General features: G+C 41.1%; 2 long non-coding RNA genes across 4 annotated transcripts in view; both read left to right on the top strand.

The window, feature by feature from the left end:
- The first annotated feature begins 1234 nt into the window (after positions 1-1234).
- Positions 1235-2381, top strand: LOC123576140. Its single transcript, XR_006701187.1, has 2 exons — positions 1235-1334; positions 2081-2381. It is a non-coding gene; the product is annotated as an uncharacterized LOC123576140 (long non-coding RNA).
- A 7787-nt stretch (positions 2382-10168) lies between these two features.
- Positions 10169-23225, top strand: part of LOC123611202 — a 55321-nt gene continuing 42264 nt past the window's right edge. Inside the window, exons 1-3 of one of the 3 annotated variants that reach the window (XR_006718487.1) lie at positions 10169-10472; positions 13433-13479; positions 15448-15553. This is a non-coding gene — a long non-coding RNA (uncharacterized LOC123611202). Of the gene's footprint in view, positions 10473-13197; positions 13480-15447; positions 15554-23225 lie in introns of those variants that run through there. The other 2 variants (XR_006718489.1, XR_006718488.1) reach the window with 2 other exon arrangements.

The raw sequence follows: 23225 nt of genomic DNA, 5'->3' as shown, positions 1-23225 counted from the left end.
GATGGGACTCTTGAAGCAGATGCGGGGCTCAAAGTCTCTCTCCCCCTACACTGTTACCAAGCAGGGAGGCTTGCTTCTCACCCCATTGGTCTTCCAAACCCAAATGTGTTTAATCACCTACAAGTACCACTCATTAGCTGCCCCTAAAAACAATAATTAGGTACCACTTTTTAATGTGAAGTGATCCATGTTACTATTGTTTCCTCCACATAGTGACTCTCCCACTGCTGGTATTGTGACAGCTAAATAAAAAGGCCAGTAATATGTGGGTTTCTGTTGTGTGTGTGTGTGTGTGAGTGTATGTGTGTGTGTGTGTTTTACCTTGAGGAAACAAAGACTACCCTGACGTAATGAGATACTAGGAATCTCAAAAGAGTCAAGCAGAACAATACAGATTCTTTTAAAAATGTTTTATAAAGCCACCAAGAAGGAATTATTCAGCAATAATATATTGGAGACTGGTTATTGTTAGAACTTACAGTCCATGGGGAAGGGTGGGGTTTGGGGAGAGAAACCAAGCTGTTCAAGGCAACCTGTGAAGGGCGGGTGACCACACACACATGCACATGTGTTGTTAGAGTTGACACTGTCTTCCAAGGACAGACATGAAAAAAAAGCAAGATTGCTAATAGGAATTGGCCAATGCACCTTTTCAAGAAAGCTCTCTAGTATTAAACCAACATTTTTACAAGAAGCAAACCTCTTTATTAAAAAAAGTGCTCTGGCAGCTCCTGGGTGGCTCAGTCAGTTAAGCGTGGGACTTTGGATTTTGGCACAGGTCATGATCTCACAGTTTGTGAGTTCGAGCCCTGCCTCTGGCTCTGCACTGACAGCGTGGAGCCTGCTTGGGATTTACTGTCTCCCTTTCTCTGCCCCTCCCCTGTTCGTGCTCAGACTTTCTCTCTCTTTCAAAATAAATAAATAAATAAACTTAAACAAAAAGTGTTCTGCCAAATGCCACTCTGTATAACATGAGTTTCAGAGTCCTCACTGGAAACCTGCTTGCCCTAATCTCCCTGGAATTTCTCCATTTCCTGGTTGGAAAGTTTGGAATATGTCAGCACCAAGATTCTGACTCATTGGTCTGAGGAGTATGCCCCTCTCCCTCAAGGTTCCTGCCTGTGCTCTATGGGGAAGACCCTCCTAACTGTCATAGAATGCTCGGGTGACAAAACTGACATCTCACCATCTGATTGGCTTGGTGCCCAGAAGCACTCTGGGAAAGAATCTGAGTGTTCTAGGTGGTTGAGATTCAGACCCTGACAGTTGTAACTGATGGACTAGGCTGGGCACTGCTGATGAACCTCACATTCCTGAGAGAAAAATCATCCAAAGTAAGGCATTTTGCATGATAGACTGGACTCGGCATCAGAGCTTGTCACTGGAAAGATGTGGTATTTCCAAGGACTTGACCCTACCTAGACACCATACCTGAGAGGGCTCTGTGCCTTGTGAATGAGAGGATTATGAAATAAAACTGGAAAACAAAACAAAACAAATATCATTTGGGTTTCCAGTCACTTGAGAGAGTTTGGCACTAAAAGGGACAATGTTTCCATGTTGGATGGAGAGAGGTGTTAGGACTGGAGATTAGGTGGTGGGTGATGAAGAAATAAAGGCAGGGGGAGAACAGATAAAGCAAGGTCACTGGAGGTCAGGAGTGGGTCAGTACTCCCTCATGGGGCTTTCAGTTGGTACCAATCTTCACATTACAAGCCACTGCTCTGAGGGCTGTGGAAATTTTCTGGAATTAAGAGGACGTTCTTAATTTTAAAGTGAGAATAACCTATGTGAAAGGGTGGGACATAATGACCAACATAGGGCATTGACATTTTATATTAGTACCAATAGTAAGAGCACTAAGGATCCAAAGGAAGAAGGGATTTCTGGGAAGTCATTTAGAGGGGGATTAGAGAAGCCTTAATGAAAAACCAGAGACACCATTTAGGTAGTTGGAGGGAGAAACAAGGGGAGCAAGAAACTGTCCTAGGAGCTGAGATGTACCTTGATTCTGTGAGTGATTTGGGGCACCTTCAATATCCCACCTATCTTAATCATTGTGCTTACTTTTTTTTTTAAGAGTATTCTTCAACTTTCTAGAAGTCATTATGAGGGGCCCTGACTAACTGAGGAGACTCATACAGAAACCCTTGTCCCCATCACAGATACCTGGTTACCGTGTTCCTTCAAGATGGCCATCCCTTGGGAGGATTACCCTTGGGCCTCAGAGAAGAAAGAAAACCAAAAGGCATAAACAATAAATTGAAAATTGAAGGTGAAAGTCAAGTCTAAAGATTTAGAGTAAGAGTTGTAGGTAGTATGAAGTGATATCCTTAAAGGGAATAAACTCTACCTGAGGTAGTAGGACATTAGTTAGTTAATGAATTTTGTCAGTGTGGTTACTTGTATAATTCATGTGAGTGCACATTTACAACCTGAGATGAATTCCTTTACCTTGGTCTGCTTTTGGCTCTATCTTGGTATACAAGGCTGCTATAAAATGGAAGATGCAAACTAATTACAAGATTAGGAGAATTTTCAGATAGGTGCTTATCCTTGACCTGGCCCTACTAGAAAATGAGGATCACTTCAACATGCATTGGAGAATTAATATTCCTGGCAGGCTAATTCTACTTCTTTGCTCAATCCAGGAGAAAAGAGAATAAAATGAAAATAACAAAAATAATTTTCTCTCAAGGCCATCATTGCACTTTGTCCAAGTCTAGCAAGCACCATGTGACAAGTAAGGGGTCAGGTATTATATGGCTTGACACCTGTTCCCAGGCAGCCTGCTTAGGTGCCCACACTGTCCTGCACTTGAAGTTTTTCTCCCTGAATGATCCAGGCCGGCTCTCAGTGCAACATGAACTCACTGATTCTTTGCCAACCTCTCAGTTCCCTTGAAGTGGCAGGTGCTTAAAAGCCTGCCTCCTGTTGCAAACCTCTGACTTCCAACAGCATCCCCTTCTTGGCTACACTTCTGAATCTGGAGTTTTAGCAACCAAATATCAGAGGCTGGCAGGTGGGTATTTTTGAGTTTTGACTTCATGTTTGGACCAAGATGTCATATTTGAAAGGAAAGGTGTTTCTTTGGTATTATTTTTTAAAAATAAAAATAGCATTACCAGCATCTCAACTCTGCCATTCCTGACTAAAGATTAGCCCCAAACAGGCTTCTGGGGTTTCCATCAGGTTTATCAAAGATACTGACAATATTAAGCTGTAATTTATGTTAATTTATTTCATATTCTGCCTTAAGATAGTTTAATCCATCCTTCCTCTCTCCCTCTCCCCTCCCTTCCTTCCTTCCATACTTTCCTTCAATTCTTTCTCCTTCCCTCCCTCCCTTTCCTCCTTCCTTTCCTTACCCTCTCTTTTTCTTTTTTGACAATCCGAAGAAATCTCAGACATTCTCCTGGAATCACCTAGCCTGAGGGGTGCGTCCTTATGAGGTCAAGGCTTTCAGAGGTATGTGTGGCCTATGACTTGGACCACCAGGTGAATATTGTTGAATGGGCCCTGACTCATTTCAGGTGGCCACCACATGGACAGTAGGTATTAGGAGGATCTTTTCTGTTCCAGCTGCTCCATGGACATAATTCCCCCCACCCCACTTTATACCCATTCAGCCTTTTATACCCATTGCCTGAAGGTCAGATGTAGAACCCCAGGGGCAGAGGGGAATTTTCCCTTCTATTCTCCCTTCCCTCCCCCAAGGAGGTCATTAAGAGCTAAAGGAGAACTGTGTCCTGGGAATAACCTTGGACTCTGAAAATCCTGGGTCAAGTAGTTTAAGAAGGGTGACTACTGATTTCTCTGGAAATCCTTTACCCTCAAGACTTAGGAGATGGGCTGAGTGAAATGCATGTCTGCTAGTGAATGGAGCCTAGAGCTACAAGCTTCAAGCTTGGCCACCGGCTGGGGGATGGGTTGTTGCTAAAATGTTAAGGGAAACAGTTTAACATCAGTAAGGAGTTCACTTCCACACAGAGGAACATGTATAGACAAAAGATCTAAAGTAAACTGAGGCATTTATAGCTGCATGTGAGATTATAGTTGATAGCTTCCTTCTTCGTGTTTTGTACTTCCCCACCCACAAAGAGCATTATGTAGGGAAACAATGTAGGGGTAGGAATTGTGCTTTTTCATTTCATTCTTGCGGTTAATGTCTTCTGCAGTGGACACCTGGCCTGGCACGTGGGTTGTGACTTACTATGGAGACAATCTGGGGTCTCCTCTAGTGCTCCTTGGGCAACAGAAACAGTGGTGTCTTGGAGACCCAGAAACAGTGGTGTCTTGGAGACCTGGAAATGGTCCCAAGATAATTCCCCGAAATGAAGTCCTTAGCTAGGGAGTCCTATGGACTTGTCATGATAATGAAGTTACGCTGCCAGCTTGCTAATTGCAGTGATAGAATCATAAAGTGTTAGACCTAGAAGGATCTTGAAGAATCATCTACTATGTGTTCTCATTTTTGTGGCAAAACCAGGATGAGAGTTTGATAGTAATGTTATCTTTTAGTAAGCATCCACTATGTGCCAGGAAAGGTACTGGGGACTTTATGCGGATTAATCTTTAGTCATACTACTAAGGTAGGTATGTAATACCCCTATCTTGATTTTTATAGAGGAAGTTGAGGCATAGAGATTTAGAAGCTCTCTATGCCTTAACTTCCTCATCTATGAAGTAGCTTGTTTCAAATTATCCAACCAGAGTCCAAGGCGGGCTACCTGTTTGGCTCCAAAATGGGCTCTTGTACATAGTTCTGCCTTATTTTCAGCATGGGTTACCTGATTCCCAGTCTTAGAACTTTATCTCTCCTAGCCACTTAATTATTTTAAATTATTATTAATTATTTTAAATAATACAAGTCTGTTTTTAACCTGTGTTAGCCGAACCGATCAACCCCCAAATTATAGTCCTCTTGTTGGGGTAGTCTGGTGCCATGAAGAAACCCGCTTCCAAATTTATAGGCAAATGCAATATGAGAACAGGCCTTCAGCCTGAGCTCAGATACACTTTCACTTGCTCACCCACTGCCTTTCGTTTGTGAGTGTTCCCATGTATAGGCTGTGGGAATGCCCAGCCAGAGTGAGGGTGTGGTGACCAGGAGATTTTCACCAGAGCCGGAGCTGTAGGAGGGGAGCTGGGAAGACAGCCTCAAGGCTGTCGCAACCTAAGGCCTCTGTTGGCGGTAGTTCAGGCTGTCTCCTCCTGACCCTTCTGCCTTCCCACTGTTGGACGGTTGGGCTGACGTGGTCTTTGGTGAAGAGAGAACTGAGGGTTTTCTGAGGTAAAGGTTGAGGGGAGGTAGGGCAGCGAGGTATTTTCTCTGTCAGAGGAAAATAAAGACTTAAATCATGAAGTGAATCAATGTGGAGTAAGTTCTCCATGTTTCAGCCATGCCAGAGGCATTCTGGTTAATCACATATTCTGAACTAGGGTGATGGTGTGTGCTATGCGTGGCTGAATACCTTTCCAGGGATTATAACACAATAAAGTATGGGTAAAACCCAAACTACACTAAATATAATTAAATCTTTCTTTGATGATTCATAAGTCCTTTAGGATCCTGTAGTGCCTCAGGGTCACCATTATGTATATATCATCATCCTTGATGAGGCAGGCAGCTGAATAAAAATATAAGATTTTACGTTATAGGCCTCATTCTCACTCTGCCTATCTGGGTGGTCTTGGGCAGTTCTTGACCTCTTGAGCTTCAGAATCCTGTCCAAAATAGGGGTGGCAACATCACATCACAGGGCTGTTGTAGTAGAAAACTATGTGCATGTTGTAATTATTATCATTACTGGTAAGCTACCAGGATATCAAAATGCTGGCTGATAGACAATTCTATTATATGTTTTTGTTTTTGTTATCCAACACGATTCACAGTAATTTAGTCTCCTTTTAAGGAAAACATGATTTTCCCAGAAGCAGGTATTTCTGAGAAATGATTATTTAGTCAAGGGCTAGCAGGTGCATTTAAACTGTGTTTTTAGATGGCAAAAGTGGTACATGTTTTTGTGAAAAAAATTAGAATATTACAGAAGAACATATTAAAAAATAAAAGTCCACTCTGTCTTCATTGTCTCAATCTTCCCTAGAAGAAAACTTAATGTAGTTTAGTATATATGTACTTGTGTGTGTATATTAGATGTAAATTATACTATTCGTTATTGTCCTTATGTCCCTATGACTATGCTTTCCGCCCCCCCCCCCCCACTTAACAGCATATCTTGGGGATCTTTTCATTGTTTTCATTACAGCTATATCTGCATGATCTTTCATAATATGGATGCTTCATCTTGTTTAACCATTGCTCTGTTGATAAACATTAGTTATTTCTAGTTTCTTTTTCTTAAAAAAAATTTTTTTTAATGTTTATTCATTTTTGAGAGATGGAGAGAGACAGAACATGAGTGGGGGAGGGGCAGAGAGATAGAGGGAGACACAGAATCTGAAGCAGGCTCCAGGCTCTGAGCTGTCAGCACAGAAGCTGACGTGGGGCTTGAACTCAGGAGCCGTGAGATCATGACGTGGGCCGAAGTTGGACACTTAACCGACTGAGTCACTTAGGTGCCCCTATAAATATTTTTTTCTTAATCCATGGCTTATCTTTTCATTTCATTTCTTAAGTGCTGATTTTTGAAGAACACATGTATTTAATTTTGATGAGTCTAAGTTTTTAAATTTTTTCTATTATGGATGATGCCTTGGGTATCATATCTAAGAAATCTTTGCTCACCTAAAACTCACAAAGATTTTCTCTTACATTTTCTTCTAGAAGTTTTATAAAAACAAGGTGATTTTATAAGTTATTTCAAAGACTAGATGAAACTAATGTTTTCTATCTGCTCTTTCTTGACTGAAATTAATGGGTCCATGGAGTTTAACCTACAGAGCAGGTCTTTGCTACTTTTTCACAGTAGTTTTTACAATTTGGCTACATTGTGTATCTACAGAATCAACTACTGTGGCCTTTATTACTGACTCCTTAAAATGTTTCCCCAAGAGAAAATGTAAGATTATATTCATTTAGCAGGATCAAGATAGGTTTCCTTTGAGGAAATTGTATTTATTTCCTATACCATGAATAGAATATTCTCTCTGTTACATCATTTAACAAATGTAGGGCAATATCTTTCAGTACCAAAGCAGTAAAGTCATTTCCTATTACTAGCTGTTTTGATATGGCATATTTCCACTTGCTTCTCTTTATTCCTTGGAATTCATTTTATTTCTCTGGGTAATGAAGCTATTATCTGTTAGCTCTTAACAAGGTTCTGTGTGTGTGTGTGTGTGTGTGTGTGTGTGTGTGTACATGTACGTGTTCAAGCACTATATTGCTCTTGATTATTAGGAAAACTTCAATCTCATTTCTTTCAAAGCTTCGTTGATCAGAGCACATACAGTTCTTCATCCCTTATTGGAAACTCTTAGAGCCAGATATATTTAAAAAAAATTTTAATGTTTATTTTTGAGAGACAGAGAGGCAGAGCATGAGCGGGGGAGGGGCAGAGAGAGAGAGAGAGAGACACAGAATCCAAAGCAGTCTCCAGGCTCTGAGCTGTCAGTACAGAGCCTGATGTGGGGCTCGAACTCCCAAGCTGTGAGATCATGACTTGAGCCCAAGTGGATGCCCAACCGACTGAGCCACCCAGGTGCCCTGAGCCAGATATATTTTTAAGTGAATAGTTAAAAAATTTTTTTCTTAGAAGATAGTATACTGAATCTCCAGAATGAATATAATTTCTCTCGAGGGTCAAGATAACTACTATTACATAACATGGATATATTAATATTTTAAACATACTGAATATTACAATATGCAAAATAAAGACTATAAATAGCTTCTATTAGTTCACATCAGGTTTTCTACCACTTGAATTCAGGTCCGGTTACTTCTGGGGGCAAATGAAGTATTTACAAAGTTTCCATTTTAGAGCTTTTTTGGATTTCAAAATTGAGAGAGTAAGGGCTGGTGGATTTGTATCGCCCGGGAGCACACTACATCAGTGGCTTACTCCTTAGTAGTTGACCACCGCTGGCTCTGCACTTGGAGCCACGGTAAGTGGGTTCACATTCCAGGACACACGGACAGACTTTGGCAAGCCTTGGTGAGGCTTTCAGCCTGAGTTTTCCGAATGAACATTTTAAGGAGAAAGAATTTCCACTGTGTACCACGCTATGGTTGAGATGATTTTCTAGGGGGAGGTATTTTGTCATTGAAAATCAATATGTGCTAGAAAAAAAAAAAAAATACCTTCTCATCTCCCACTAGTTCCGGTGCATTAATTCCATCTGCCTCACGGCACAGCCTCTCAGATCTGTTATCTAGGGGGTCTGGAGTCCTGGCTTGGGGTGAAATTATATCCTATAAAATGGAATTGAGTCAAGCTGTGATATATTTGAATCCTATTGAGAACTAGATTATATGGTCAATGGCAGCTCACAAGCATGTTTTAATCACCAAGCGCTGTGGTGCTGACCTGACAGCACTTGTGGAAATCTCTGGCCCATGTCCCTGGGGAAAACGAGAGCTTCATTGTGCCCACAATTTTTTTCCTCATGAATAGGACATGTCATAGTGACTCATCAAATGGCACTTTATGAAATAATTGTAGGAGTAGTACCTACCTGTCATGAAATATTTGTACAAGTAAATGATAGACAAATGCTTCCATAAGTATATGGAGCTAAAAAATAAAGGAAAAGCCCCTTAATGCCACTGTCCCATTCCATCCTTTCTATCCTCCTCAAGGAGGAGGGGTGATACCAGTGATAGCAATTTGGTGTGTCACGCGAGACCTCTCCTTTGTCACCACGTGTGCACACACACAAACACACATGGCCATACCTATAAACCAATGGGTCATACTCTTCAGATTGTTTTTAGCAATTCCTCAGAGACATCTCTTGGACACTACTATCCTTTTGATGTCCGCAGAGCATTGCTAAGAATGTTTTTATTCAGTCCCCTAGTGAAAAACCTGTAGGTAATTTGGGGGGTGTTATAAACTATGCTTTAATAACCTTCCTTATTCATTTATTTTTGGGCATATATGTGTGTTTTTATGGACTAGATAGAAAAAGGTTCATGGTTTTTGGTTTATCTCTAAGGTCTTACTCTCAACAATTGCTTTTAGTCAGCCTAAATGTCAGCATTGTCCTCTGTCCTACTGTTTATCTAGAAAGCCATCTGGGGCACTGGTCATCTTTGCTGGACACATGGTGTCTCTTGCAGTGAGGATGGGGGGGCATACAAAGAGGAGAGTTGTTTATGTTTACAGCCTTTGATACTTTTGATTTTGTCTGCCAGCTACTAACTGAGTGTTGTGTTCTTTTATTCCCATATATAGGGCAGGTCAGATAAAGTAAGAACTTGCCTTCAGTTATGTACATTGTTACAAGCTTTTCGGAGAGCTCTTGACAATATCTACCGAAATTTAAAATGTTCATGCCTTTTCATCCTGCAATTCTGCTGCTACACGGTACTATAGAAATAACCTTATTTTGAGACCTGAAAGATTTTGTTCAGATATGAATCTCAGAAACTTACAGGAAACTTATTATTTAAATAGTTCCTTCAATGGAGTGAATGTTTGTTCCCCCCCCCCCCCAAATTTGTATGTTGAAATGCTACCCCCTAATGTGATGGTATTAGAAGCTTTAAAAATCCTGTGATCTGGATTCATAATTCATAATTCATATTCATATGAATTCATATGAATTCATAATTCATAATTTTTGCTAATACAAGTCAGTTGGTAGACATACAGCCAAACTAAGAAACAGGTTGTCCTTCTGAACAGGAAAAAATGGCTATTAACTTTTAAATGTAAATATGCAGTATTTTCCCATAGAATTGATGCTACTAAATATTATTTAAGACAGTGTAGTACTTGTTGAACACAGGCGCTATAGTGGAAACTACGGGTCCGGAGAGAAATGAGATAGAGCGCTTGTCCTCAAGGAAATTACCAGATCATATTTTGCCTATTTTTTAAAAACCCAGTAATGCTGGGACAGAAACAGGGTCAAAGGATGAAATTCCATGGAGAAAGCTTTGGGCACTATTATATTATATTATATTATATTTTATTATTATTACTTTTTAAATATAACTTATTGTCAAGTTGGCTAACATACAGTGTATACAGTGTGCTCTTGGTTTTGGGGGTAGATTCCCGTGATTCATATGCTTACCTACAACACCCAGGGCTCATCCCGACAAGTGGGCACAATTTATAGATCACCCAAATGGATCCAAACTCTGTCCGCCTTTGAGTATAAGTGAGGCCTTACTAAGATTATGGACCAAATTGTGATGACCCTTGATGCCCCCTTCGATGACTGTCGAACCATACCTCCCCTTAATGTCTCTTCCAGTTTCCAGAGTAGGAACAAGTTCATGCATGTTTTCCTCGTCTGGTAACCTGTCACGTCACTTGTCTCTGGCCCAGCTGCAGGTACCTATGATAACATGCTTCATTGGCAAAGGGTTCTTCTGCTGAGATTCTAGGGTTCCACAGAGGCACAGAGTCTGTGGCAGTGTCTGGGGAGGAACTGTGTTCTCCCAAGCCCTCTAAGCACTTTGTTCCCTCGACCCCACAGGTGCTCTGCTTGTGCCTCGAGTGTTCCAATGAGTGACTTTCATGAGAAATGTTCTTCAAATTCCCACTCTAAAATCTCCCTCATCATGTGGATCTAAACCAGTGCCTGTGTGTGTGTGTGGGGGGGGGAGGGGGGTGGGGGTTGGGAGGGAGGTGGGATGGGGGTAATGGACTGAAATTGAACTGACTTTTCATGTCCCTGCCAGTATTTCCCCATTTTTCCTCTCCAGTCCCTGGTAGTTACTACTACTCTCTCCTTTAGAGAAACACACATTGTCCACACACATTCCTTAGGCAAAGATGCACCCAAGGATGTAACAACCCCACCAGCTCCCCCAAACTACCTGACCCTGACACGGACCATGTCTTGTTTGACTTTGTATCCCTAGTGTCAGCCTAGTGCTTGCCACAAAAGTGGACCTTTAATCCTTGTGGAATTAATGAATCCATGTTATTAAAGGGGGTAGATTTAAGTATAATCTACGGATAGCGAACAGAGGTTTCCCCAACTTCATGGTCACGCCCATGGGAGATGTTAGCATATGTTTGTTAACTTAATGAACAAATTGGTATCTTTCGTGGTCCAGATTTAATGATCTCATGATTTGTGCTGCCCTGTTTTCTATATTCTTACCCTGTCACCTTTGTGACCAAAGAGATATATTTGTAAACCGTTTGGCCAGGATTAAAGGTATATATTTTCTGTATCTGTAAAATGATTTAAAAGGATTAATAGTAAGCATTTATTAAGAAAAACATGTGCAATTCAAATGCAGAACAACTGTTCTAGGCACTGGGGACTTACCCACATTATGGAAAGCAGCAGGCACAAAGGAATGAAAGGAAACAGGGAACCTGGGTTGGGGGTGGGGGAGGAAAGGAGGGAAGAAATAGAGAGAGGGTGGGAGGCAAGGCAAATGATGACCACAGATTCATATCAGAACTCCTGGTTATCTAGATTCCAAGTTCTAATACTGGCACCGAGGTGAGCATGTTCGCTTTTATTTTTAAAATGGAGTTTTTGAGGAATAAGTAATAGATTCACATGGTTTGACAATTAGAAGATCTCAAAGTAAAAAAAAAAAAAAAAAAAAAAAAATCCACTCATTTTTTTCTAGTCACTTGGCTCTTGGATAGACATCTTATCTCTCCCAATGCAAATGTAGCTCAGATTGAAGTCAAAGAGGAGATATAGAGAAACTTACAAAATTTTTTAGTCCCTTAGGCAACGTCAGAGCTGACAGACTTGTTTAGGAAGAATTTGTGATCTTGGTCTCATTAGTTTTATGTTCTAACATACGGAGCTTATTAGCCTGGACAGGAGCCCCTGATTGTTCACAAACCAGCAAAACCTCAGAAGTCTTGCCCTTTGTTTTAAAATATTTCAGGAGTATCTGAGTGGCTCAGTCAGTTGACTGTATGACTTTGGCTCAGGTCATGATCTTGCTGTTTGTGAGTTTGAGCCCTGCATCTGACTCTGCTGTCAGCTTCAGATCATCTGTCTCCCTCTCTGCCCCTCCCCATCTCGCTCTCTCTGTCTCCCTCTCTCTCTCTCTCTCTCAAAAAAAAAAACATTTATATATATATTTATATAAAATAAATATTTGTATAAAATAAATATCATTTATATAAAATAAAAAAAATATATATATGTATATCTATACAAACATTAAAAAAACCCCAAATATTTCAGCAACATTTGAATCTGGTGTTGGGTTGGGAGGATGTCCCTCCCAGGAAGTCCCTGTGACCATGCTAGGGACTTTCCCATGGTAGTCCAGAAGCAAAGCAGAGCCAAAGGCTAAGAGGGAGAGGGGAGGCTCAAATGCCAGAAGACCAAACATAAGCAGTCTGTGCACAGGGCCCCAGGCAGGTAAGTGGACAAGTGTGCTGGGCCAGAATTAGCGTAAAGGGTCAGAGGTCAGTGAGGAAAATACACCTCCAACATTTAACTTAACCAGTGAAAGAGCTAAGAGAGCTTAAGTCACTGCTAACCCAGCAGCAGAGCTGGGTGTTTTGGTGTGACCAAAAAAATCTTTAAAGCTTCAATAAACATTTTAGTGAACTTTATGTAGTAATGTAGAAAAATGATCAGTTTAAAGGATTGCCACTAATTAGAAGGATTGACAGAAAAGTGACAGTCATGATTTTCTTCTAGTGAATACTTTGTTTTCCTCTTTCTGTGTGACATATTTTATTATTTAAGAAACAATTTTTTTAAGTTTATTTCTTTTTTTTTTTTTTAATTTTTTTTTTCAACGTTTATTTATTTTTGGGACAGAGAGAGACAGAGCAGGAACGGGGGAGGGGCAGAGAGAGAGGGAGACACAGAATCGGAAACAGGCTCCAGGCTCTGAGCCATCAGCCCAGAGCCCGACGCGGGGCTCGAACTCACGGACGGCGAGATCGTGACCTGGCTGAAGTCGGACGCTTAACCGACTGCGCCACCCAGGCGCCCCTAAGTTTATTTCTTTTGAGGGAGAGAGTAAGCAAGGGAGGGGCAGAGAGAGAAGGAGACAGAGACTTCCAAGGAGGCTCCACACTGTCAGTGCAGAGCCAGACGTGGGGCCCAATCTTTTGAACGGGTGAGATCGTGACCTGAGCTGAAATCGAGTCGGATGCTCAACCGACTGTGCCACCCAGGCACCCCCATGTGACATAATTTAGTAATTGTTGTTTGCCCTGCCTTATTTTCCGAAATACAAATTTATTTAGATATATAGCAATAGCCTGATTACATTTTAACTTTCAGTTAAATGTTTAAAATTTTACAGTGCAATTCAATTTTAAAAACCCCTGTTTTTGCCGTCACACAGCTTACAGGATGATCCTGTACCTTCTCTTCCTGGCACTGACAGCATCTGTGAGTAGCTAATGTTTGGTTTCATTTGTGTTTCCCCCACTTATCTTGTAAGCATCCTCAGGACAGAGCCATATCGGTGTTGCTCATTCAGAAAAAATTTCTAGCACCTTGCACGATGTCTGGCACACAATATGCATGTAGTGTTTGCCAAATGATGAAGAGAAAGAGATCAGCTGCGGTGAAGTGGTTAAACCAATGAGGAACCCCTCATTAGAGGAGGTCCTGGTGTTACTGGCATACAGAACAGAGGCTGTTGACCCTGGCAGGAAGGCGGTCAGGGGAAACTTCTGAGAGGGCTGATGTCTGACTGAACCTTCGCCAGGTGGGGAAAAGCATGCCAGCGTGCAAAGGGAAGAATGGGAATATTGGGAATGCCAGTCCTTTGACACTGGCTACAAGAGTGAGGCTCTGTGGTGAGAGGGAAGAGACAGTGGGTGCAGTGAGCCACACTGTGGTGTAAAGGGACCCGTGTGTCAAGGAGTGTGGCATCTGCTAAGAGATGGTGGGGAGCCTGGAGGGCGCGGTGGCCACAGGAAGGTCAGACTGAGGAGAGGGAGAGACTTTAGGGAGGCTGCTTAGAAGACCAGAGCCATACCAGACACCCTTTTTAACTTCTTCTAAGTCTCTCCCTGTCACCTCCTCACCTCTCACCAACGCTTCTCAGAGGAGCGCTCTGTCCCCACAATCTCTTTCCTCCGTCCATTCTCTCCTTCACCTGCTGCAAGGGGCTTCCCCTCCTCCCATTCCAGACCTGTAGCCCCTCTCTCCCCATGCCCCCTCCCCTTACACTGCTGTCACCACACTCACCAGTGACCTCCTTATCCAGCTGTAGTCTCAATCTTTGTTTTGTGGGACTTCTTGACCACCATATTCCCCTTAAAGTATCTTTTCTTTTTTAAAGCTTATTTATTTATTTTGAAAGAGAGAGAGAGACAGAGAGACAGAGAGACAGAGATAGACAGAGACAGAGAGAGCCAGCGGGAGGAGCAGAGATAGAGGGAGAGAGAGAGAGAATCCCAGGCAGGCTCCACACTGCGAACACAGAGCTCGATGTGGGGCTTGATCTCACAAACCGTGAGATCATGACCTGCGCCGAAATCAAGAGTTACATGCTTAACCTACTGAGCCCCGAGGTGCCCCCAAGTATCTTTTGAATCATACTTCATTTATGATCCAAACCCAGAAAGCGTAAAAAGGAGTGAGTAGGGTCTTTCCCATCCTTGTCTCTCATTTCTCCACCGGCAGCCACTGCTCTTAGTTTCTTATGTATCTTTCCAGACATTCTTTATGCATATTTCAGCAAATCCAAATTTATTTGTATTTAGTGACAAATAGGAATGTGGGTTCTTATTTTTTCCCCTTCCTTACACAAAGAGTAGAATATTACACATCCTCTTCATCTCTGTGCTTTTTTCATTTAACAAACGAAAACAATACACATGCATGGATGCTGGGCATCTGATGCTTACCTTGTTCCAACTACTCATTACTTCCCAAACTTGCTTCTCCTACAGTCTTTCACACACTTGGTGTTGGTGGCGGTAGGGAGGGGTTAGGGCCATTTGCTGAGTCACTGAAGCCAGAAACCTGAGAGTCCTCTCTGACCACTCCTTCAGTGTCATCCAGAATATCCACAGGCCCATCATTTCCTTTTCTTCATTCCTACCACCACTGCCTGGATTGAAGAACTTTGTCCATCAGGAACCCTTTGCCAAGATACTCATTATGATTCACCCAGTTGTTCATTCCCATAGCATTCTGTATATACCCACAACACTGAACATGTCATGATGACAGATTTGTCTGTTCTCTCACTAGACTGTGGGCCCTTGAGGGCAGAGATGTATTTATCTCACATTTTACCCATAGAGACATAACGGATGCTAAATGAAAATATGAAAGAATAGATGTCCAGAAAAAAGTTCACTTGGTAAACTGTTTAGTGACTCTTTGTATGTTTTGGAGCAGTGAGGGAGACGGATGTATCTCAGAGGATCCCTGGTTTTGGGGCTGGATGCAATGAACAGAGATCCAGGTTCCAGGCAGAAGAACAGGTTTTCATTCTTCAGACCTGGTAATTTGTGGGTTATACATTCTGTAGTTACATATATGATTTGGTGGGTCATATACTTGTGTATGTATCAGTCACAGCTTAGAATAGTCTAGAGAAGTAAGTTCAGAGAGTTATAAACACAGAGTGGCTGAAGTCAGGGTGTGATGAGATCACCTAAAGGTAATCTATAGTAAGAAGATGGATAAAGAGGGGCGCCTGGGTGGTGCAGTCGGTTAAGCGTCCGACTTCAGCCAGGTCACGATCTCGTGGTCCGTGAGTTCGAGCCCCGCGTCAGGCTCTGGGCTGATGGCTCACAGCCTGGAGCCTGTTTCCGATTCTGTGTCTCCCTCTCTCTCTGCCCCTGTCTCTCTCTGTCCCAAAAATAAATAAACGTTGAAAAAAAAAATTTTTTTTAAAAAGAAGATGGATAAAGAGAGAATCCTGGAAGGCACGATCATTACTTGGTGAGTGAGAAAGGGGAGAAGAACAAGCGGTAAGTGAAAGATAAAAGGTAGGAGTGTTGTCGTGGAATCCCAAGGAGGAAAGGGTTTCAAGCAGATGGCGTGGGGGCTGACAGTGTCACTTGCTGCGCCAACATGTTCAGCCAGATGAGGACAGAGAAGTAACCATTGAATGTGACAACTCTGAGCTCTTTGGTGATGATAGCAAGGCCAATTTTAGTGCAGGGGGGTGACTCTCAGGGTGAGAAAAGGAAGGCCAGGGATTGGGAGGACGCTTCCTTGTAGGGAGAAGAGGTGCATGTATGTGGAGTAAATGTAGGGTTTTATATTTAAGCTTTTTTTTTTTTTTGAATTATAGGCAGAATATATATTCATTACTGAATATTGGAGCAGTATGGGAGGGTAATAAAAAGCCAAAAAGATCTATAATCCTACCACTCTAAACACTGCTGCTCTTTAAAACAATTTTTTGGGAGGGCATGTGGGTGGCTCAGTAGGTGAAGCGTCCGACTTCGGCTCAGGTCATGATCTCACAGCTTGTGAGTTCCAGGCTTGTGTCGGGCTCTGTGCTGACAGCTCAGAGCCTGGAGCCTGCTTCGGATTCTGTGCCCCCCTCTCTCTCTGGCCTTCCCCTGCTCACACTCTGTCTCTCTCTTTCTCTCTGTCTCAAAAATAAATAAACATTAAAAATTTTTTTAGAAATATTTTTTAAGTTTATTTATCCATTTTGAGAGAGAGACAGAGGGTGGGGCAGAGACAGGGGTGGGGGAGAGAGAGAATCCCAAGCGGCTGTGCACTATCAGTGTGGACCCCGATGCGGGACTCCTTGGGGGGGCTCCGTGTGGGGTTCGAACCCACCCATGAACCATGGGCTCATGACCTGAGTCAAAATCAAGAGTTGGAGACTCAGCTGAGTGGGCCACCCAGGCACCCCAACACTGATGCTTTTTTTAACCATTTCCTTCCAGTCTTTTCCATGCATTTTAACCAAGCTGGGAAGAGGCCAAATGAGTGATTACAGGTTCTGTTTTGCACATACAGAGGACTGGCTTTAGCATCTGTCCTTGCATTAATTACCAGGGTGGATTTGGCAAGTCTAATTGGCTAGACCGTTTTCCTCCCTCACTGCACCCTGGGTATTTCTCCATATGGAGTTATTTAATTAGACAGAGATAAAACTTCTCATTCATTCATTCAACAAATATTTGTTAGCTGTCTACCATGTGCACTGCGTTAGTTGCTGAGGGATGGAGCAGTGAAGCAGACAGACACTTACCTCATGATGCTTGAATAGTGTCACTTGCAGAGGACCTCCACTTCCCCCTGTGGCATACCCCTATTGCACTCACCTGCTAGAGCTTACAGACGGGCTTTCGGTTTCTTTTGTGTAACTTTTCCACTTGATATTTCCTCTAACATTAAAAAGTCTTTAGAAAGCTTCCTCTTAATGTTAAATATTTAGCTTTTCTTTTCATATTTCTCCTTATAATGACACCTCCAGAAGTGTATTTGAAGTTAAGCTTGGTCCATATTTTGTACTGTTTTTCAAGAATTAATTTTTGGAAGAGGAATTTGTCGAGTCAGAAGACCTGAACTTTTTATGGTATTTAGATACTTATTGTGAGATTGCTTTCCAGAGAGGTTTCCACGAATTTAAACTTTTTTTAAAATTATTTTTTTTATGTTTATTCATTTTTCAGAGACAAACAGAGAGAGACAGAGTGTGAGTGGGGGAGGCACAGAGAGAGGAGGAGACACAGAATCTGATGCAGGCTCCAGGCTCTGAGCTCCCAGCACAGATCCTGTCGCCAGGCTCCAACTCATGAACCGCAAGAATCATGACCTGAGTTGGGTGGGACGCTCAACCGACTGAATCACCCAGGCGCCCCTCCACTAATTTAAACTCTTAGCAGTGGAAGACAAAGTTACCTTTTTCACCTGAGAGAGGGTTCATTTGTTTATATGCTAAGTTGACTCAGCCAGTATAAAGGGAAAGGTTGAAGATAAAGAAGATGGAACAAGTTTCCTGAGAAGTAGTGTTGATGAGATCTGGAGAAGGTGCTAGAAGGTACTCTTGAAGAAGAAAGCTCTCCTGTTGAGACAGGAGTTAAGAAGCGTGTTTGTATATGTGTTGTACAAAGAGTGCTACAAAGACTCTTTGTATATGTGTTGAGAAATGGGGAGCTGAGGGAGTTTCTATTTGATGGACTCCATTTTCTTTGTATGCTAGGAGGCAAGTGCATCTGTACAGAAAGGAGTAGGGATAAGAAGAATTAGGCTGATAGCTGTGGAGAATGAAGATGGCTTGGAAGGGCTATATAGAAAATGGGACACCCCTAAAAGGTGCAGTTGCCCAGATTATGTTGCATTTTGTTTATAATTGTAAGTGAAGGCTTGATGCTAAGACTCTGTTTACAGGGTATAGTGAAATTGAGAATTGGTGATTATTTGATTAATTTGATGAATGTTCCAAATTAGGAATACCAGGTCAGGGTATGTTTCCGACCTAAATTATACAACGCAGTTGTCTGCGATGATCAAATTAACCAGCTGATTGCCAAATCTCTATTTCTCTCTGTCCCCTGTGGACATAGCCTAAAGGACTAATAAGTGAACTGGACTCTGCCCCAATCTATTTTGGGATAATTGATGTCTTTGTACTTGCAACCCAGCAGCTTGGTATTAAACACTGAAGCTTTGTGGAGAATGTCAGTAGGCGATTTACTACCTCAAAAAGCAGCCTTTCTCTTAAAAAGCTTATCAATCAGAACTTTGGAGGGAATTTTCCAAGCTCCCTAAGGAAAATCATATTTTACTGCTATGGAAAAATATTTGATTCCGTGTGTTTTGCTTCATAAAATGAATTTGTTTCAGATTCTGAATGCTTATTTGTGATTTTTATTTCTGCCTTTGTGAATCACTTCAAACCAATTTCAGTTTTACATTTAAGTGGTTTTTGTTCTTAAAAATATTTATATTCACCGAAAGTTGCATTTGTTTTTTTTTTTTTTTCACTCACTGAAAAGTATCAGCGATTTTAACCTCTTGATAAGGAAAATCAATTGCGGTGAAGAAACATTTCATTTCTTACTGTTTAAATATTTCTTTCCTAAATTGGTGGTTGATGTAATGCAGGTTATGAAATGCATGGAGCCGGTTACTAAGGTAATTTGGGCTCCGAAATCCATTTTGTGAAATAGCAATGTAATCTGAATATTTTAGGAATTGACCTCAGTGTTCAAATTTCCTTTGTATGTCCTTAAACGATGCTGCGACGAGTCATTCACTTATGCATGAAAACAAAAGTAACTGTAGTTGCTCCAACTTGGACTCTTCCCTCACAGGCTCAGCCCACCTCCCCTTCTCCCGTGTATTCATCACCCCACAGGGCTGTTGTGGTGCGAGGTGCTGGACGAATAGGCCTGGTGTAACGTTTCCCTCCTCTCAAAGATCTCCCAACCTGTTGAGGTTTGCTAGCAGACCAAACTTGAACAAAGAATAATTCTGTTTCAGTGTGAATATTGGGCTGATTAAAATGTGGCCATTTATGCTGAGAACAGCTTTGGGCATTAGAGATTTGTCACGTGCTCTTACCAATTGTAAAATGGATAAGTAAGCAAACGTTCAAGATGGTAGAATTGTATCCTTTTGCATCTGGATTCTTCTCTGTTCCTGGTCTAGGTCTCAGGATTGACAAGAATGACAAGTTGGGCTTGGCCTACTTATTTCTACAGTAGCTTGAAGGAAATGTGTGTAACTGAAGATACCTGGGAACACCTAGGCTTCCTCAGTTTTGACCTCCCACCTAGAGAGGGGAAGCCTCCAGGTCTGAGGAGCCCAGAACCCACTTCTTCATTTGTTTTGTTTTTTGAGAAACTAGTAGAAGTGCATAGTTTTTATAGAAAATCCATGATTTCTTTTTTTTTTTTTTTAAGTTTATTTATTTATTTTGAGAGAAAGAGAGCATGCAGGGGAGGGGCAGAGAGAGACAGAGAGAGTGAGAATTCCAAGCAAGTTCCACACTGTCAGCACAGAGCCTGATGTGGGGCTCGAACTCATGAGTTGAGAGATCATGACCTGAGCCGAAACCAAGAGCTGGACGCTTAACCAACTGAGCCACCCAGGCTCTCTGGAAATCTATGATTTCTAAATATTGGTATCTCATATATACATGTTGGCCTGTTGTACCTGGGCCAGTTCAGCCTCAGGGTGTTGGTCTGCGACCTCTGAGTTTCCAAGCTCTCATTTTCTAGGTAAAAAGCTAGACTTCACTAGTCTCCTTAGAGGTCAATGCTTATGAAACACAAGGTGGAACATGCTCCTTTTCATTACTTAATCTGCTCAGCCTTTTTATGTTTTGAAGAATAAGAAGGGACCCGTACTTAAATAAAAAGGAAGGCATGACTAAAATGCATTACACTGTTTTATTTCAATTTTTTGGTTAAATTAAACTGAAAGAAAGCATTTACTACATAGTCCATGGCATTTATTTTCAATGAACATATATTGTGATTTAAAAAATTTTTTTTATTTTAATATAATTTATTGTCAAGTTAGCTAATATACAGTGTATACCGTGTGCTCTTGGTTTCGGGAATAGATTCTTATAATTCATTGCTTAACTACAACACCCAGTGCTTACCCCAACAAGTGCCCTCCTCAATGTCCATCACCCATTTTCCCCTGCCCCCCATAAATCCTCAGTTTGTTCTCTGTATTTAAGAGTCTCTGATGGGTTTACCTCCTTCTCTGTTTGAAACTATTTTTTTTTCCCTTCTCTTGCCCCATGGTCTCCTGTTTCTCAAGTTTCTCAAGTTCCACATATGAGTAAAAACATATGATATCTGTCTTTCCCTGACTGACTAATTTCACTTAACATAATACCCTTCAGTTCCATCCACATTGTTGCAAATGGCAGGATTTCATTCTTTCTTACTGCCAAGTAGTATTCCATTGCATATTTAAACCACATCTTCTTTATCCATTCATCAGTTGATGGACATTTGGGTTTTTTCCATGATTTGGCTATTGTTGAAAGCACTGCTATAAACATTGGGGTACAAGTGCCCCTATGAATCAGCATTCCTGTGTCCTTTGGATAAATTCCTAGTAGTGCTATTGCTGGGTCGTAAGGTAGTTCTATTTTTAATTTTTTGAGGAAACTCCACACTGTTTTCCAGAGCAGCTGCACCAGTTTGCATTCTCACCAACAGTGAAAATGGGTTCCCATTTCTCCACATCCTCACCAACATCTGTTGTTTCTTAAGTTGTTAATTTTAGCCACTCTGATTGGTGTGAGGTGATATCTCTTTGTGGTTTTGATTTGTATTTCCCTGATGATGAGTGATGTGGAGCATCTTTTCATGTGTCTGTTGGCCATCTGGATGTCCTCTTTGGAAAAGTGCCTATTCATATCTTCTGCCCATTTCTTCACTGGATTATTTGTTTTTTGGGTGTTGAGTTTGGTAAGTTCTTTATAGATTTTGGATTCTAACCCTTTATCTGATATGTCACTTGCAAATATCTTTTCCCATTCTGTTGGTTGCCTTTTAGTTTTGTTGATTGTTTCCTTTGCAGTGCAGAAGATTTTTATCTTAATGAGGTCCCAATGGTTCATTTTTGCTTTTATTCCCTTGCCTTCAGAGACATGCCGAGTAAGAAGTTGCTGCAGCTGAGGTCAAAGAGGTTGTTGCCTGTTTTCTCCTCTAGAGTTTTGATGGTTTCCTGTCTCACATTTAGGTTTTTCATTCATTTTGAGTTTATTTTTGTGTATGGTGTAAGAAAGTGGTCCAGTTTCATTCTTGTGTATGTTGCTGTCCAGTTTTCCTAGTACCATTGGCTAAAGAGACTGTCTTTTTTTTCTACTGGATACTCTTTCCTGCTTGGTCAAACATTAGTTGGCCATACATTTGTGGGTCCAATTCTGGGTTCTCTGTTCTATTCCATTGGTCTATGTGTCTGATTTTGTGCCAATACTGTCTTGATGAGTATAGCTTTGTAGTAGAGGCTAACCTCCAAGATTGTGATGCTTCCCACTTTGGTTTTCTTTTTCAACATTACTTTGGCTATTTGGGGTCTTTTGTGGTTCCATATAAATTTTAAGATTGTTTGTTCTGGCTTTGAGAATAATGCCAGTGCAATTTTGATTGGGATTGCATTGACTGTGTAGATTGCTTTGAAATTTTGAAATTTTAACAGTATTTTCTCTTCCAATCCATGAGCATGGAATATTTTTCCATTTCTTTGTACCTTCTTCAATGTCTTTCATAAGTTTTCTTTAGTTCTCAGCATACAGATCTTTTACATCTTTGCTTAGGTTTATTCCTAGGTGTTTTATGGCTCTCAGTGCAATTGTAAATGGGATCCATTTCTTGATTTCTCTCTCTTTTTTTTTTTTTGCTTCATTATTGGTGTATAGAAATGCAACTGATTTCTGTACATTGATTTTGTATCCTGCAACTTTGCTGCATATCTGTATCAGTTCTAGCAGCTTTTTGGTGGAATCTTTTGGGTTTCCTATGTGGAGTATCATGTCATCTGCAAAAACTGAAAGTTTGACTTCTTCTTTGCCAATTTGGATGCCTTTGATTTCAATATATTGTGATTTTTATTTGCTACTTTGCCGATTGTTTTAGTTAAAAAGAAAGGAAATAACTTATTTTGGGCAGTATCTATTTAAGGAATAGTTAACTAAGTAATGGTGAAACTTTACAAAGTGGGGCCTTCATTTATCCTGGGAGGTATAACACTTGCCATAGGAGGGAACGGCTCTTTGATTTAGGTGTTGAGTAAAACGACCCTAACAGTAGGATCAAATCATGCTGGAATGGACTTTAATGTCACTGTCCTCTCTGAACCATTCAGTTCCATAACTGATCCTGTTAAGATCATAGCCTGTATTTGCTTCAGGTGGTGAATACCTTAGAATGCTTGTTTCTCTCTTTATGTTTGTGAAGTCATATAAAGCAGTTGAACTTCATGCAACAAACTTCCACTTATATTAGAATGATGCAAGATTAGATGTGCTGGTGAATGAAATCTGCTTTACTGACTTTGATTTATTTATGACATAAACATTTTTTGAGAACCTACTATTGTATTGAGATTCAAGATCACCAAAATAGCTGATAGTTGTGCAATTTATAGCACATATATGATAATTAAAATTATATTTTCTCTCCTCTGCCCTCTTGCTGATAGCAAACTATGTGTCTCAGGTGCATGATTTGGGA

The sequence above is a fragment of the Leopardus geoffroyi genome, chromosome C2 (assembly GCF_018350155.1).
Source record: "Leopardus geoffroyi isolate Oge1 chromosome C2, O.geoffroyi_Oge1_pat1.0, whole genome shotgun sequence".
Lineage (NCBI taxonomy): Eukaryota > Metazoa > Chordata > Mammalia > Carnivora > Felidae > Leopardus > Leopardus geoffroyi.
This window is presented reverse-complemented; position numbering and strand designations above follow the sequence as displayed.